The sequence below is a fragment of the Trachypithecus francoisi genome, unplaced genomic scaffold (assembly GCF_009764315.1).
Source record: "Trachypithecus francoisi isolate TF-2019V2 unplaced genomic scaffold, Tfra_2.0 Lachesis_group6, whole genome shotgun sequence".
In the NCBI taxonomy this organism is placed as follows: Eukaryota; Metazoa; Chordata; class Mammalia; order Primates; family Cercopithecidae; genus Trachypithecus; species Trachypithecus francoisi.
Window position 1 is genome coordinate 77,820,010 of NW_022681471.1, and position 15,075 is coordinate 77,835,084.

Here is a 15,075-nt window from a genome sequence, read left to right on the forward strand (position 1 = left end):
CCTCTGCCCATTACCCAGTTTCAAAGCTACTTCCACATTTTGAAGTATCTTTATGGCAATATCTAACTCCTGGTACCAATTTTCTGTATTAACTTGTTCTTGAACTGCTATAAAAAAAATCTGAGATGGGAAATTTATAAAGAAAAAAGCTTAATTGACTTACAGTTCTTCAGGCTGTACAGGAAGCATGGCAGCATCTGCTTTGCTTCTGGGGAGGCCTCAGGAAACTTACAACTATGGTGGGAGGCAAAGGAGAACCAGCACTTCACATGGTCAGAGAAGGAGGAAGAGAGAGAATGGGAGGTGCCACACACTTTTAAACAATCAGATCTTATGAGAACTCACCATCATGAAAACAGCACCAAATGGATAGTGTTAAACCATTATGAAGGATCCACTCCCGTGATCCAATCACCTCCCACCAGGCCCCACCTCCAGCATTGAGGATTATAATTGAACTTAAGATTTGAGTGGGGACACAGATCCAAACCATATCAGCTGGTAATAATCGTTTCTTTCCATATTTAGTGCTCCTTTCAAGATATCTTGTAAGATGGGTCTGGTGATAACAAACTCCCTTAGCATTTGCTTATCTGAAAAGGATCCTGTTTCTTCTTCACTGAGGAAGCTTAGTTGGACAGGATATGAAATACTCGATCATAGATTTTTTTCTCTAAGAATGTTGAATATAGGCCCTCAATCTCATCTAGGTTATAGGGTTTCTGCTGAGTGGTTCACTGCTAGCCTGGTGGAGTTGCTTTTGTAGGTGACCTGCCCTTTCTTGCTGTCTTTAATTTTTTTCTTCCATTTCAACCTTGGAAAATCTGATGATGATGTGTCTTGGAGATAATTTTTTTGTGTAGAATCTTGCAGAGGTTCTCTGTGTTTCCTGAATTTGACTGTTGGCCTCTCTAGTGAGATTGGGAAAGTTTTCATGGATAGTATCCTTAAATGTACCAAGTTTTCCAAGTTGTTTGTTTTCTCTCATCACTTTCAGGGATGCCAATGATTCATAGATTTGGCCTCTTTACATAATCCCATATTTCTCAGAGGTTTTGTTCATTCCTATTCATTCATTTCTCTTTAATTTTGTCTGACTGTCTTATTTCAGAGAGCCAGTTGACAAGTTGCAATATTCTTTCCTCAGCTTGGTCTACTCTGCTTTTAACATGGGTGCGGTGGCTCACACCTGTAATCCCAGCACTTTGGGAGGCCGAGGTGGGTGGATCACCTGAGGTCAGGAGTTTGAGACCAGCCTAGCCAGCATGGTGAAACTCTGTATGTACTAAAAATACAAAAAGGAATTAGTCAAGCATGGTGGCAGGCACCCATAATTCCAGCTACTTGGGAGGCTGAGGCAGGAGAATTGCTTGAACCTGAGAGGTGGAGGTTGCAGCAAGCCAAGATTGCACCATTGCACTCCAGCCTGGGCAGCAAGAGGGAAACTCCATCAAAAAAATAAATAAATAAAATAATCTCTGATTGCATTCTGAAATTCTTGTAGTGAGTTTTTAAGCTCTCTCTTATCAATTATGTTCTTTTTTATACTAGCTATTTTGTCTGTCAGCTCCTGCATCATTTTATTGTGATTCTTAGTTTCCTTGGATTGGGTTTTGTCATCCTAAATCTTGATGATCTTTGTTCCTATCCATACTCTGAATCCTATTTCTATCATTTCAGCAAACTAATTCTGGTTAAGAATGCTTGTTGGAGACCTAGTGTAATCATTTGGAGGACATAGGACACTCTAGTCATTTGAGTTGCCAGAGTTATTTCATTGGTTCTTTCTCATCTCTGCTTGTGGGTGTTTCTTTAACTACTGGGCTGTCTCTGATTGAAATGGTCAGGCAAATGCAAGGTGGATGTACTGGGGTCCCAGGTAGGGTGACCCTGCCCAGTGAGGAGAAGTGAGGACTGGGACCTACATGGAGAACAGTCTGGCCACTTTTCCATGAGGTGGGGGTCTAGACAGACCCCTGGTTCTCCTGGACTCTCCAAAGCCAGAAAACAGCAAGGATGAGCACTGCAAGACAGCAAATATAGCAACTCACTCCTCCCATTGGGAGCTCTCTCTCTCTCAAGGAGGTGCAAAGCTGCTACTGGCTTGACATGCCCAGTGGGTTGTGGCTGGAGACCCAGGCTGGGAGGACCCACCCGGTGAGGAGATATGGGAATGGGGACCCATGTAGCAGTCTGTCCACTTTTCTGTAAAGCTGCTGCAGTATTCTGGGGATCCACTCCAGTCTCTAGTCACCTCAGATTTTATAGCACCTGAGGTATCAACAGTGAAGGCTGCAAAATAGCAGAGATGGCAGCCTGCCCCTCCCTCTGGAAGCTGTGTCTCAAGGAGGTATAGGTCTGTTGCTGGCCCAAACACATTGGTGGAGGTCGTTGTAGAGTTTGGCTGGGAGATTCCTCCCAATGAAGTAAAAAGGGATCTGGGGCCCACATGAAAAAGCAGTCTGGCCACTTCACCGTAGAGCTGCTGCACTGTGCTGGGGGACCACTCCAGTCCCTAGTCACCTTAGACTCCATAGAGCCTGAAGGCAACAATGACTAAGGCAGTGAAACAACAAAGATGGCTGCCCATCCCTCTCCCTGGGAATTCCATTCCAGGGAGGCCCAGAACTGCCAACTGGTAAACACCAGGAAAAGTGGCTGATGACCCTGGTCAGGAGGTCTCACCCAGTGAGAAGAAGCAGGATCAGGGACCCGAATTAAAAAAAGCAGCCTGTCTACTTTTCTGTAGACTGATTCCAAAAACAGCAAAGGCTACAAAACAGAAAAGATGGTGGCCTGCCCCACCCCTCTCTGGAAGCTCCATCTCAGAGAGGTGTAATGCCGCTACCACCTGCTGGCTAGAGTTCCAAGCCAGTGGGTCTTATTCTGTGAGGTGACATGGAAGCAGGGCCTGTAGACCATCGTTGCTCAGCCCCCTGGATTCAACCCCTTTCCTAAGGGTATGTATGGCAGTCTAACCTCCCACTTCGTTGAAGTTGCAGCCACTTTTGCTAGGAAGCCCAGGTATCTAAGGCTCCCTAGCGCTCTGTGTGTGTCTGAGTATCTGCTCTGCCAAGAATTGGCATCTGAGTATCTACTCTGCCAAGTATCTGCATATTAGAATGCGGACCATGGTGGAGTGAGTTCATGAGGAAATCTCCTGACCCAAGAGTTGCAAAGACCCATGGGAGAAGCATGGTCCTCGAGGTTACTCACTCACTCACTGCTTTCCTGGGCGTGGGTGGCTTCTCTGTCTCTGTGTTGTTCCTGGGTGGGCAGTCATCCTGCCTTGCTTTTCTCCATCCTCCATGGGTTGAGTTATTTTCTTGATGGCTGGTAGTGGATTTCCTTTCCATATTTATCCACATTCTGATCTCTACGTCTATCATTCCTTAAGGAGCTCTTGTACGGCAGGTCTGATGGCAGTGAATTTCCTCAGCATTTGCTCGTCTGAAAAGGATTTTATTTCTCCTTCACTTATGAAGCTTGGTTTGGCCAGATATGAAATTGTGGGTTGGAATTTGTTTTCTTTAAGAATGTTAAATATTGACCCCCAATATCTTCTGGCTTGTAGAGTTTCCATCGAGAAGTCTGCTTCTCAATGCACTAGTCTGATGGGCTTCCCTTTGTAAGTGACCCGGCCTTTCTCTCTGGCTGCCCTTAACATTTTTTCTTTCATTTCAGTCTTGGAGAATCTGATAATTATGTGTCTTGGGGATAATCTTCTCGTGAAATATTTTACTGGGGTTCTCTGCATTTCCTGAATTTGAATGTTGGTCTATCTAGCAAGGTTGAGGAAGTTCTTATGAATGATATCCTGAAGTATATTTTCCAAATTGGTTCCATTCTCCCCTGAAAGAGCAAAATATTTCATATTTTGGAAAATGTCTATGACCAATCAGTCATAGAATCGGTCTCTTTACGTAATACCATATTTCTCAGAGGTTTTGTGTATTCCTTTTCAATCTTTTCTTCTCTATTCTTGTCTGCCTGTCTTATTTCAGAAAGACAGTCTTTAAGCTCTGAGATTCTTTCCTCCACTTGGTCTATTCTGCTATTAATATGTGCAAATGCATATGAAATTCTTGTGTTGTGTTTTTCAGCTCCATCAGACGGTTATGCTCTTCTCTATCCTGGCTGTTTTGTCAGCTCCTGCAATGTTTTATTGTGATTTTTAGCTTCCTTGCATTGAGTTAGAACGTGCTTCTTGAGCTCAACGAAGTTCACTTTTATCCATATTCTGAGGTCTACTTCTGTTATTTCAGCCATGTCAGCCTCAGCCCCATTTTGAACCCTTTCTGGAGAGGTGATGTGGTCATTGGAGGAGAGAGGGCACTCTGGGTTTTTGAGTTTTCCATATTCTTGCACTGATTCTTTTTCATCTTTGTGGGCTTATCTACCTTCAATATTTGAGATTGTTGGCCTTTGGATGGGGTTTTTGAAGGGAGGGTTCCCTTTTAAGAGTCTGACCACTTTACTGTAGTGATACTACGGTTTGCTGGTCATCCATTCCAGAACATAGTCACCTCAGATTTTCTAGTACCTGGAGGTATCATCAGTTAAGGTTGTGAAACAGCAAAGATGGCAACCTGCCCCTTCTTCTTGGAGCTCTGTCCCAGGGGGGTACAAATCTGTTGCCAGCCTGAACGCACCTGTAGGAGGTGACTGGAGACCCTGGTTGAGAGGTCTCACCCAGTCAGTAGAAATAGGATCAGGGACCTGCTTGAAGAAGCAGTCTAGCCCCACTTTTGTAGAACAGCTGAGCTGTGCTGGGATACCATTTCTGCCCCTCATGGTGTTGAGCTCTCCAAAACCTGGAAGCTGGAATGGCTAAATTGTGGAAACAGCAAAGAGGGTGCCACTCTCTCCAGTAACTCTGTCCCAGGAAGTTTTCAAACCCTTGTCAGCCAGAGAACATCAGTGGGAGTGGCTGAAGACCCTGGTTGGGAAGTTCTTCTCAGTGAGGAAGAACAGATCAGGGACCTGCTTAAAGAAGCAGTCTGGCCACGCTTTTGTAGAGCAGTTGTGTCATGCTGGGGTACCACTTCTGCTCTCAGATGGTTTGAACTTTCCTAAGCCAAGAGACTGGAATGACTGAGTTGTCCAAACAGCAAAGATAGTGGCCCGTCCCTACCCCTTCGCACTCCATCCCAGGGAGAAATCAAAACTCTGTCTGCCAGAGAATACGGGTGGAGTTGGCTGGAGGCCTTGGTTGGGAGGCCCTGCCCTAAGACGAAGAATGGATCAGGTCCCACTTAAAGAAGCAGTCTGGCCATGTTTTGGTAGAGCAGTTGTGCTGTGCTGGGAGGTCCTGTCAGTCCCCAGTTGTCCAAACAGAAAAGATAGCTGCCTGCTGCCACCCCAGGGAACTCCATCCCATCCCAGGTAGGCATAACACCATTGCCAGAGGGCTGGCTGGAAATCCAAACCAGTGGGTCTTATCCTGTGAGGTGCCAAGGAAGTGGGAATCACAGACCGACACTACTTGGCCTCTGGGATTCAACTCCCCTCCTAGGGTTGTGTATGGAGGTTCAACCTCCCACCTTGCCTGAGTTGCAATCACCCTGACCAGGGATCCTGGGGCTAGAGTATGTAAAGCTCCTGGGACTCTGTGCACACCTGGGCAGTTGCTCAGCAGAGACTTCATGTAGCTTTGTGTGTCAGACCAAGTCCTGGTGGAGTGGATTCATGAGGGGATCTCCTGACCCAAGGGTTGCAAAGGTCCATGGGAGAATTGTGGTTGCTAGGGATCACATATTCATTCACTGCTTCCCTGGGCAGGGAGAGGTTCCCTTGGCTCCATGTTGCTCCCGAGTAGACTGTTGCCCTGCTTTGCTTTTCTCCTTTCTCCATGGGTTGAGCTCTTTCCCTGATCAGTCTCAATGTTAGAACGTTAATGTTTCAGTTGAAGTTGCTGTCTTTACTTGCCCCTTTCATTTCTCGCCAAGAGTCCTTGCTGCTTCTAGTCAGCCATCTTTGGTCCAGCTTTGTTTCCTTGATGAATCCCAATGCATGTACCCAGAAGTAAAGTTAAAGGTGCTGTATTTACTCACTCCTTCTATTTCTCTCTATGAGAACGGTGCATACTAGCTGTTTGTAGTAAGCCATCTTCAGAATTTATTTTTTAATCTAAATGTGAAGTTTACACCTATATATGACAAATTTTGTCTTACTGATTTCAGCCAGTCAGTCTTTGCTCATTTATTCTCACAACTTTGAGGAAAGTATGGCTTATTCCCTTTACAAAGAAAGTGAGGCTCAGCAACGTGACTTCCCTCAATTTTGCCAGCAAGATTGACGCAGTCAGGCCGGGCGCGGTGGCTCAAGCCTGTAATCCCAGCACTTTGGGAGGCCGAGACTCTCGGATCACGAGGTCGGGAGATCGAGACCATCCCGACGAGGTTGGGAGATCGAGACCATCCTGGCTAACACGGTGAAACCCTGTCTCTACTAAAAAATACAAAAAACTAGCCAGGCGAGGTGGCAGCGCCTGTAGTCCCAGCTACTCAGGAGGCTGAGGCAGGAGAATGGCAGGAACCCGGGAGGCGGAGCTTGCAGTGAGCTGAGATCCGGCCACTGCACTCCAGCCTGGGCAACAGAGCGAGACTCTGTCTCAAAAAAAAAAAAAAAAAAAAAAAAAGATTGAAGCAGTCAAGGCTGTAACCCAGGTATTCTAACACACAATCCAGTTCATGGGTCCCTCTACATATCTCTGCAGTTTCTAGCCCTACCATAGGCTTTCAGGAAATGTTTAGAAACTGGATTATGCTGAATGGCCTGAGCCCTATGGCAGAAACTCAGACATGTCAGATGAGGTTAATTTACCCCTGTTGTGGACTAGCTTGTGTCACTCTAAAATTTACACATTGAAGCCCTACACTCCAATATGGTGACATTTAGAGATGGGACCTTTGGAGGTAATTAGGTTAGATGAGATCATAATGATATAATCCTCATGATAGAATTAATGCCCTTATTAGAAGAGGAAGAGAACAGAGCTCATTCATTGGTTCTGTCTCCCCAGCCCCATCCTCTGGCTTTCTCCCTCCCATGTGAGGACATAGTAAGAAGGCAGTCATCTGTTTGCAAGCCAGGAAGAGAGCCCTTATCAGGACCCCACCTTACTGGCTCCCTGATTTTAGACATCCCAGCCTTGGTAATCATGAGAAATAAATATCTGTTGCTGAAGCCAGCCACCCAGCCTATAGTATTTTGTTACAGCAACCCATCAGACAAAGGCAACCTCTTCCACAGGATTGCCAAAAGAAGACTTGTATGGGAATTAAACCAGATATTTGACAAACTCGGGATAGTCTTGTGGATAAACTTATGAAATATGAAACTACAAGACCAGTCAAGTGCCATTGTAACTGGTTAAATGCAGTATCCAAAGAGGGCAACTATTTGATTGTAACTTGAAAGGTTTTGTATTTGGCTGGATTTGAGAAGCATGCTTATACTGGACTTGAATATAGATTTGGAAGAAGCACTTTAATATCTGCAGATGATCTCAATCTGGGACATGAAACAGGCATCAGAAAAGACCCAAAGTGAAAGATGGGCTTAATTTTTAAAATGGCAATTGAAGAAAATGGTCACCATTTTGTGCTAGGTCCTGGGTGAGGCCCTTTCTATAAATAAGCACATTTAAAATAGATTAAATCAAGCCTTGCAATTAGATCCAGATCCAGAAAAAGGAACATTAAAACAGAGCATTGTTACATGTGCAATCAATTTTAGGGTCTCCTTACTCTTCCATGAACTTGCCAAGTATGCTCTTGCCTTAAGGTAAAGCAAAGATGTCCTCTCTCACTACTTGTCAATATTATACTAGAAGCTCTAGCTAGTGAACTAAGACATGAAAAAGAAATGAAAGATATACAGATGGAAAGGAAGAAGTAAAATTGTCTTTATTTGCAGATAACATAATTCTGTATAGAAAAATCTAAAGGATCTGTAAACAAAACTCTCCTGTGAATATAAGCAATTATAGCAATGTCACAGGATACAAGGTCAATATATAACTGTCAAATTCTTTCTCATATACTAGCAATGAACAGTTAGAATTTGAAAATCTTAAAGCAATACTATTTTGAATAGCATAAAAATGATAACATATGTGTAAGTCTCACAAAATATGTATATAATGTGCTTATGAAAAACTACAAAACATTTGTGAAAAAATAAAAAAAGATTTATATCTTCAAAATAAAAGGAAAGAATTTCACAATTATGAATTGGATGATTCAATACTGTTAAGATGTCAAAACCTCCCATTTGATGTATACATTCAATGCAATCCAAATGACAACAAACTATTTTAGGATAAACAGATTCTAAAATAGATTTGATGGTTAAAGTATCTCAGATTGTTCAGTGGGACCCCTTTCAACCTGGCTCATGTGTCCTTTTGACATGCCCTGATCATTCTTTGATGCTCCCTTAATTTCTTTCACAAAAAGATGTTCTAAGCTCTTGTGTTTCCTTGGTTCCAGGACTGAAATAAGCCATTTATCCAAGGCTCCCTGCTTCAATTTAGTGGAGAATGGTATACACGTCCCTCGACTTATGATGGGGTTACATCCCAATAAACCCATTATAAGTCAAAAATATCGTAAGTCAAAAATGCATTTAATACCCCAGTAAGCCCCTCATAAAGTCAAAAATGGAAAATTGAACCATCATAAGTGAGGGACTGTCTGTATGTAGAAATCCAGATTTGGGTGCAAGGTGTGCTTACTGCTACTGTAATGTCAATGTTTCTAGTTATTCTCAGTGGGCAGTCCTGTCATACACATGCATGCAGATACACACACACACACACAAAAAGTGTTTAAATATATACATATATATTTTATAAGCCATATGTATGAAATAAACCATAAGCTATTCTTACATATCCAATTCCATTCCAACACCATGTTTATTTAGCCTTCCTTTTTCTATATTTTTAATTCCCGTCTTCAAGAATGAGAAAACTATTTTACATTATCCACAACATATTCGTAAAGTAATTTGTACATACACAAAGCGATTTGGGAATGCTAATTCATAACTGCAAAACAAACCTATTAACTGGAATCCAATATTTGTTTACACATTTTTTGTCTTTATAGAGAATATAGTCAAATTACCGTGTTCAAAACTTACTTAGGTTAATTTGTTTTTCCTCTGTTTATTCTGGTCTTTTTATTCATCTGAAATACTTTTAGATTCATTTGTTTCCATTTATATTCTATTTTTAAACCTCCATGTTTGTGAATTTTGTTTTATTTTTGAGAATGTGAAACATCAACATGGTTTGAAAGGTCAGAACTATACAAAAAATTCTATTCAGAGAAATGCCCCCCATTCTTTGCATCTTGTTCTAATTCCTAATCGTTTCCACCCAATTCTCACCTACCTTCAGAGGTAATCATTCTTATTAATTTTTGGTTTATCCTTTCTGTGTTTCATTTTGCATGAATGAACAGATGTATGTATATTTTCTTATTACTTTTTTTCCTCTTAAACATAAAGTAGGATACCGTAGGTTTTTTTGCAGTCTGGTTTTTTAGTTAACAATATATTCTAGAATCACTCCATAAGAGATCTTCCAGATACTCCTCATTCTTTTTCTTTTACAAATCTATAATACTCCATTTTGTGGATGTACTATAGTTTACTCAACCATTGTTCTATGTATCAGCACTTAGGCTGATTGTAATATCTTCAATTGCAAACAAAGCTAAGATGACTAACATTATGTATGCATGTTTTGCTGGAGATGTATGCGGAGTAAAGGGTTTCTGGATCACAAGGCAATGGAAATCCCTGCCAGGATCATATTGTTGCGACTGAGAGAAGAGTTGATCTTCTGTAACTCTCCTGGAAAAAGCAAGCAGTGCTTCAATTTTCCCACCAGAGTAGAGTCAGTGGGGTCCAACAATCAGCTGAGACTTCAACCCTACCCAGCAGCAAAGAAACATAAGAGGTGAGGTGGTTCAAGGCATAGAGGCTACAGTTAATCCTCTCAACCCCAAGTCATCAAGCCTAATGGAGAGCTGACTATCCACCTGAATCCAACAACATGTGACTGAAAAAAGCAGTGAGAGTTGGTGCCAGTCAGCAATCTCTATTATCACCAAATGCCTAGTTTTACTGGGACCTAGTGAAGAGCTAAACCTATACATCCACCCAGCAGCAAAAAGACTAAACAAGGCAGTTTGAAGCAGGGATACTGACCATTCTTGTTCTTTCCTATTATGAACTGAATGTTTGTGTCCTCCCCCACCATTCATATGTTGATGTATAATCTCTAATCTGATGATATTTGGAGGTGGCACCTTTGGAAAGTAATTAGGTCGTGAGGGTGGAGTCCACACAAGTGAGATTAGTGTTCTTATAAAAGGCCAGAGAACTAGATCACTCTCTTTCGCCATGTAAGGATACAAGTAGAAGTCAACTGTCTACAGCTTGGAAAAGGGCCCTCACCAGAACCCGACTAGGCTGATACCCTCTTCTCAGACTCCCAGCCTCCAGAACTGTGAGAAATAAGCATGTTTAATTCTTAAATATGGTTTAATATTCTTTTCCATTTCTGTACATCACAACACCAAGATTTTGCTGCTTAGGATCTCTCTGAAGAAGCTATAGAGAATGCAAAGGCTACAATTTTCACCCCCTCTTATTTATATGTTTGTATGTGTAAGCGTAATACACGTCAGTATATATTAATACACATCAATATATCATGCAATATATATCACCAAAGAGAGCACATTGATTAAAGAAATACAAAATTAGGCATCATTTCCAAACTTAAATAGTCAAAATTAAATCTACAAAGGAGCCTCATACCCTAAATTTATCATGTGAAACAACAAGTATATTCAAAAATGTAAATTTACCTCCAATTTCTCTGGTCTTGTCATATCACTTCAGACCCATTTACAATGGCAAAATCCTAAGATACTTCTGTGAACAGAGCGTTTTTACTCACTCTTGGGTTTTCTACAAACAAATAGCAGAGCCCAAAGCAAAAAAAAAAAAAAAAAACACACAAAAACGCTTGTTCCAGTAAAGTGTCTCCCATTTTGGTGAACACCAAAGAATCAACTCCTCTCACTGGGGTTGAGACATCAGGTTACACATTAACAGACAGTCATTTGGACCTCAGAGTACAGTGTGAGACCAGAAGCTTTACATTTAAGACATACTCCCTTCATTTAAGTGAAATAGGATTATTGGAAAGATAGGCAGATCTGTAACCTGGGACAAGATGCTGGTTCAGATCAATACAGTTACGAGTGACTAAGTCAAGTCAGCAAGAAACAGCAGTCAGGCACTAAAGTGTTAAAAGTACCCAATTTCAAAACCAAATGCACCCCACTATCCTAGTCAGTGTGAAAGTGATATCAATTGACTTTGGTCCTTCAACGTCCATACATTATACTTTTTTTCCATTGCTACCACTGGGCACATACTATACACTTTGTTCGCTGTCACCACATCAAGCATGGCATGCATGTCAACTGGGTTCAAGTCTGACTTATAGCCCAGATGTGAAGCATAAGCTTCAAGGTTTCAGGCCAACTTTTGAATCCAAAATAGTCTTAAGTCCATGGTGCCAGAAGCTGTGTCCCATCCCTTTCCACCTGCCCCTAATTTCTCATGTGAGAGGTGATTGTAAGTCCCACATTTGAAACAGATGTCCCAACCCCACCAGAAGGTCGAGAGTTTATAATTACATGCAGTTATACATGTCTGTCGTTTCTGTGAAAATCCTTGTGGTTCAGTTTAATAAATCAAAACGTTCACATAATTCATGCCATCCAACACAAGGAAAACACGCCCACCTCCCTTTAAACAAGAATTGGTCCTAACAAAATAAAATCATCTTTAAATTTCTTCACTTCCGCTTAGATTGCATGTTTCATTTCTCCCAATCTCAGCAGCAGACAGAAGCCCCATCATATCCATCCCAAACTGGTTTCTAGTAGGCTAAGGTTATAAGGACCCTTGTCAAAACAATTGATTCAAAGGGCTCCCAAATGCTGGCACAATGTGTCTGCCAAACAAATGGAAGCAAACAATGCATTGTCTCAAATACTTCAGGAGTCAGTTGATTTTGCAATGCAATTTGCATCCTTGAAACTGCCAGACTGGCAGGGGAGTGGGTAGCATGAGGGAGTGAAGTTGAAATTGCCTCCTATTAGCTCACCCTTTCAACATCAAACAGAGACCAAGAGAGAAATGGTTCCAACGTTTCACCACATGTATTTTTTCTTATGCAGTCTAAGCTGAGAATGCCATGTAAATGGGTCACTGCAAAATGCAATAATTTAATTTTTCTCCAATCAAAATAAGAAACAAACCAGTCTGATCTCACTTCTATTAACTTTTGAAAATTTACAGCAATTAAAGTATTTTTGCTTCTACGTATGAAGGTTAAAAAAATTTTTTTTTTCATAAACTACAAGAGCAACCAATTATACTACCAGTAAAGTGAAAACTGGGATTCCTTTTTACACTAGTCCAAAGTTGCATTTAGGAACTTAGTTGTAGGCTGCTGTGCTGACACCATGACAAACCGAAGTGTAGGACTGGGTCTGGTTTTGTTTCGGTTTTCTTTCAATATCCAATGCTCATGGATTAAATTCTGGAAATATTCCAATTGTGAGGCAGGGACATGTTTGGATTCGACCATGGGTATGCTCCTTGGGTTGGATGTTGGAGGGTGAGGCACGTTTTGCTGACTACCTACTAGCCACCAAGGTAAAAAATTCATCGTCTCCTGGCATTCTATTCCCTGGAAATCTACTCGGTACCACAAGATACCTCCACTTCTACCAAATCCTTTCACAAACTGAGACATTTCTTGTGATTTATCTGTGACAATTTCCAACGTAGCTCCACATTTTTTATAGTTGTTAGCAAACCATTCCAACAGGGGTATGCTCTCAATAAGCTCATGTTCCCATCCAGTCTCTTTGTCTATGAAATGAGATGTATCCTTTTCTTGCTCTGGAGTTAGAGAATTTTCTCCTTTTCTGTGCCTTGTCAATAAGAACATATCACATATAACAGATTTTCAAAGACTATTAGAGTCTCTACAGCTCCCATTTTCAAAGCCTTTAGCGAATCTTCAACGCCAAAACAGTACTTGCCCATGTCCTGGCTGATTTTATCAAACTATCGTCCTATTAATTTCTTCTCTTGAATGAATTTCACATTGGAGAGGACTTCAGTAGATAACTCAATAGCTTGATTGAAGCCATTTTCACCACCATAGGATATACAAACTAACTTTAAACTTTTTATTGCAACTTTTGATCAAATATATCAGATTGACTTAGTTCAGTTTTAAAGTTAGCGGATCCAGCTAAAATTAGACCAGTCACATTCACTTTGTCTCCAGAAATAAACAGCTACATAGCAGTCTCTGCTACTTTCCAAACGTAGTTATATCGCTTTTCCATTCTTAAACAGGCAAAACACAGGGATGACTGACCTCCTTTACCGTGTTTCTTTGGGAGATCCACAATGAATTTGTGCAGGACTTGTGTTTCCTTCGTGCATGCCAAAAACCGCACCACTACCATCTATTACAATAAAGTCAAATTTGCTATAATCTGAAAGTAGTGCTATAAGAGCCTCTGTATGGAATTTGTTGTCACACAAGTACAATGATGTATTAGTTGGTTTGAAAGATTCAAAGTCAATGTTCACTTTCTTTTCCTTTCCTTCTTCTGTTACAGTTGTTCCACAGTAAACAACCAGACCATTTGAAGGTACTTTGTTATAAAGTTTGAGCCTTTGTTGTACAAATGTAATGGCTCCCAGGACTGAAAGACAGTTTACTCATGACTCAATGTTAGATGCAATTCCAAACTCCTCTGCTAATATTTTTGTCACTCAGAGCATTTTTTTTTTTAAACCACTCAGTATATAGTACTTTGTTATAGCAACCTAAACTAAGACAACTCCCCCACCATTCCCCATTGTCAGCAGGGTCCAACTAGAAACTGAGCTTCCATTTTTACCATGCAGCAACAAAGTGGCATGATTCAGCGCTCCACTTCCATACTACCTGGTGTCAGTGAGGCCAACAGGAAGCTGAACATATCCAGCTCTTTTGCTACTTCAACATAGAGACTATGTGCTTAAAAATAAGGTTAGTGTAATTAAACATCTCACAACATAATTTTCCAGAATGTTTGGCATACAATAAAAAATCATTCATCATACCAACAACCAGGAAACCCACAATTTGAATAAGAAAAAACAATCAATAGATGCCAACACTGAGTTGATAGAGATGGTAGAATTGCCTTACAAGGTTTTAAGGTATCTGTCATACAATTGCTTTATTTTATTTTTTATTTATTTATTTATTTATTTATTTATTAATTATTATACTTTAAGTTCTAGGGTACATGTGCATAACATGCAGGTTTGTTACATATGTATACTTGTGCCATGTTGGTGTGCTGCACCCATCAACTCGTCAGCACACATCAGTTCGTCATTTATATCATGTATAACTCCCAATGCAATCCCTCCCACGTCTCCCCTCCCCCTTCCCCATGATAGGCCACAGTGTGTGATTTCCCTTCCCCGAGTCCAAGTGATCTCATTGTTCAGTTCCCACCTATGAGTGAGAACATGCGGTGTTTGGTTTTCTCTTCTTGTGATAGTTTGCTAAGAATGATGGTTCCAGCTGCATCCATGTCCCTACAAAGGATGCAAACTCATCCTTTTTTATGGCTCCATAGTATTCCATGGTGTATATGTGCCACATTTTCTTAACCAGTCTGTCACAGATGGACATTTGGGTTGATTCCAAGTCTTTGCTATTGTGAATAGTGCCGCAATAAACATACGTGTGCATGTGTCTTTATAGCAGCATGATTTATAATCCTTTAGGTGTATACCCAGTAGTGGATGGCTGGTCATATGGTACATCTAGTTCTAGATCCTTGAGGAATGCCATACTGTTTTCCATAATGGTTGAACTAGTTTACAATCTCACCAACAGTGTAAAAGTGTTCCTATTTTTCCACAGCCTCTCCAACACCTGTTGTTTCCTGACTT

The 15,075-nt window shown here is 41.2% G+C and overlaps 1 pseudogene; it reads right to left on the reverse strand.

The window, feature by feature from the left end:
* Positions 1–12,737: 12,737 nt before the first annotated feature.
* Positions 12,738–13,983, reverse strand: LOC117077755 (annotated as a pseudogene).
* Between the last annotated feature and the right edge of the window lie 1,092 nt (positions 13,984–15,075).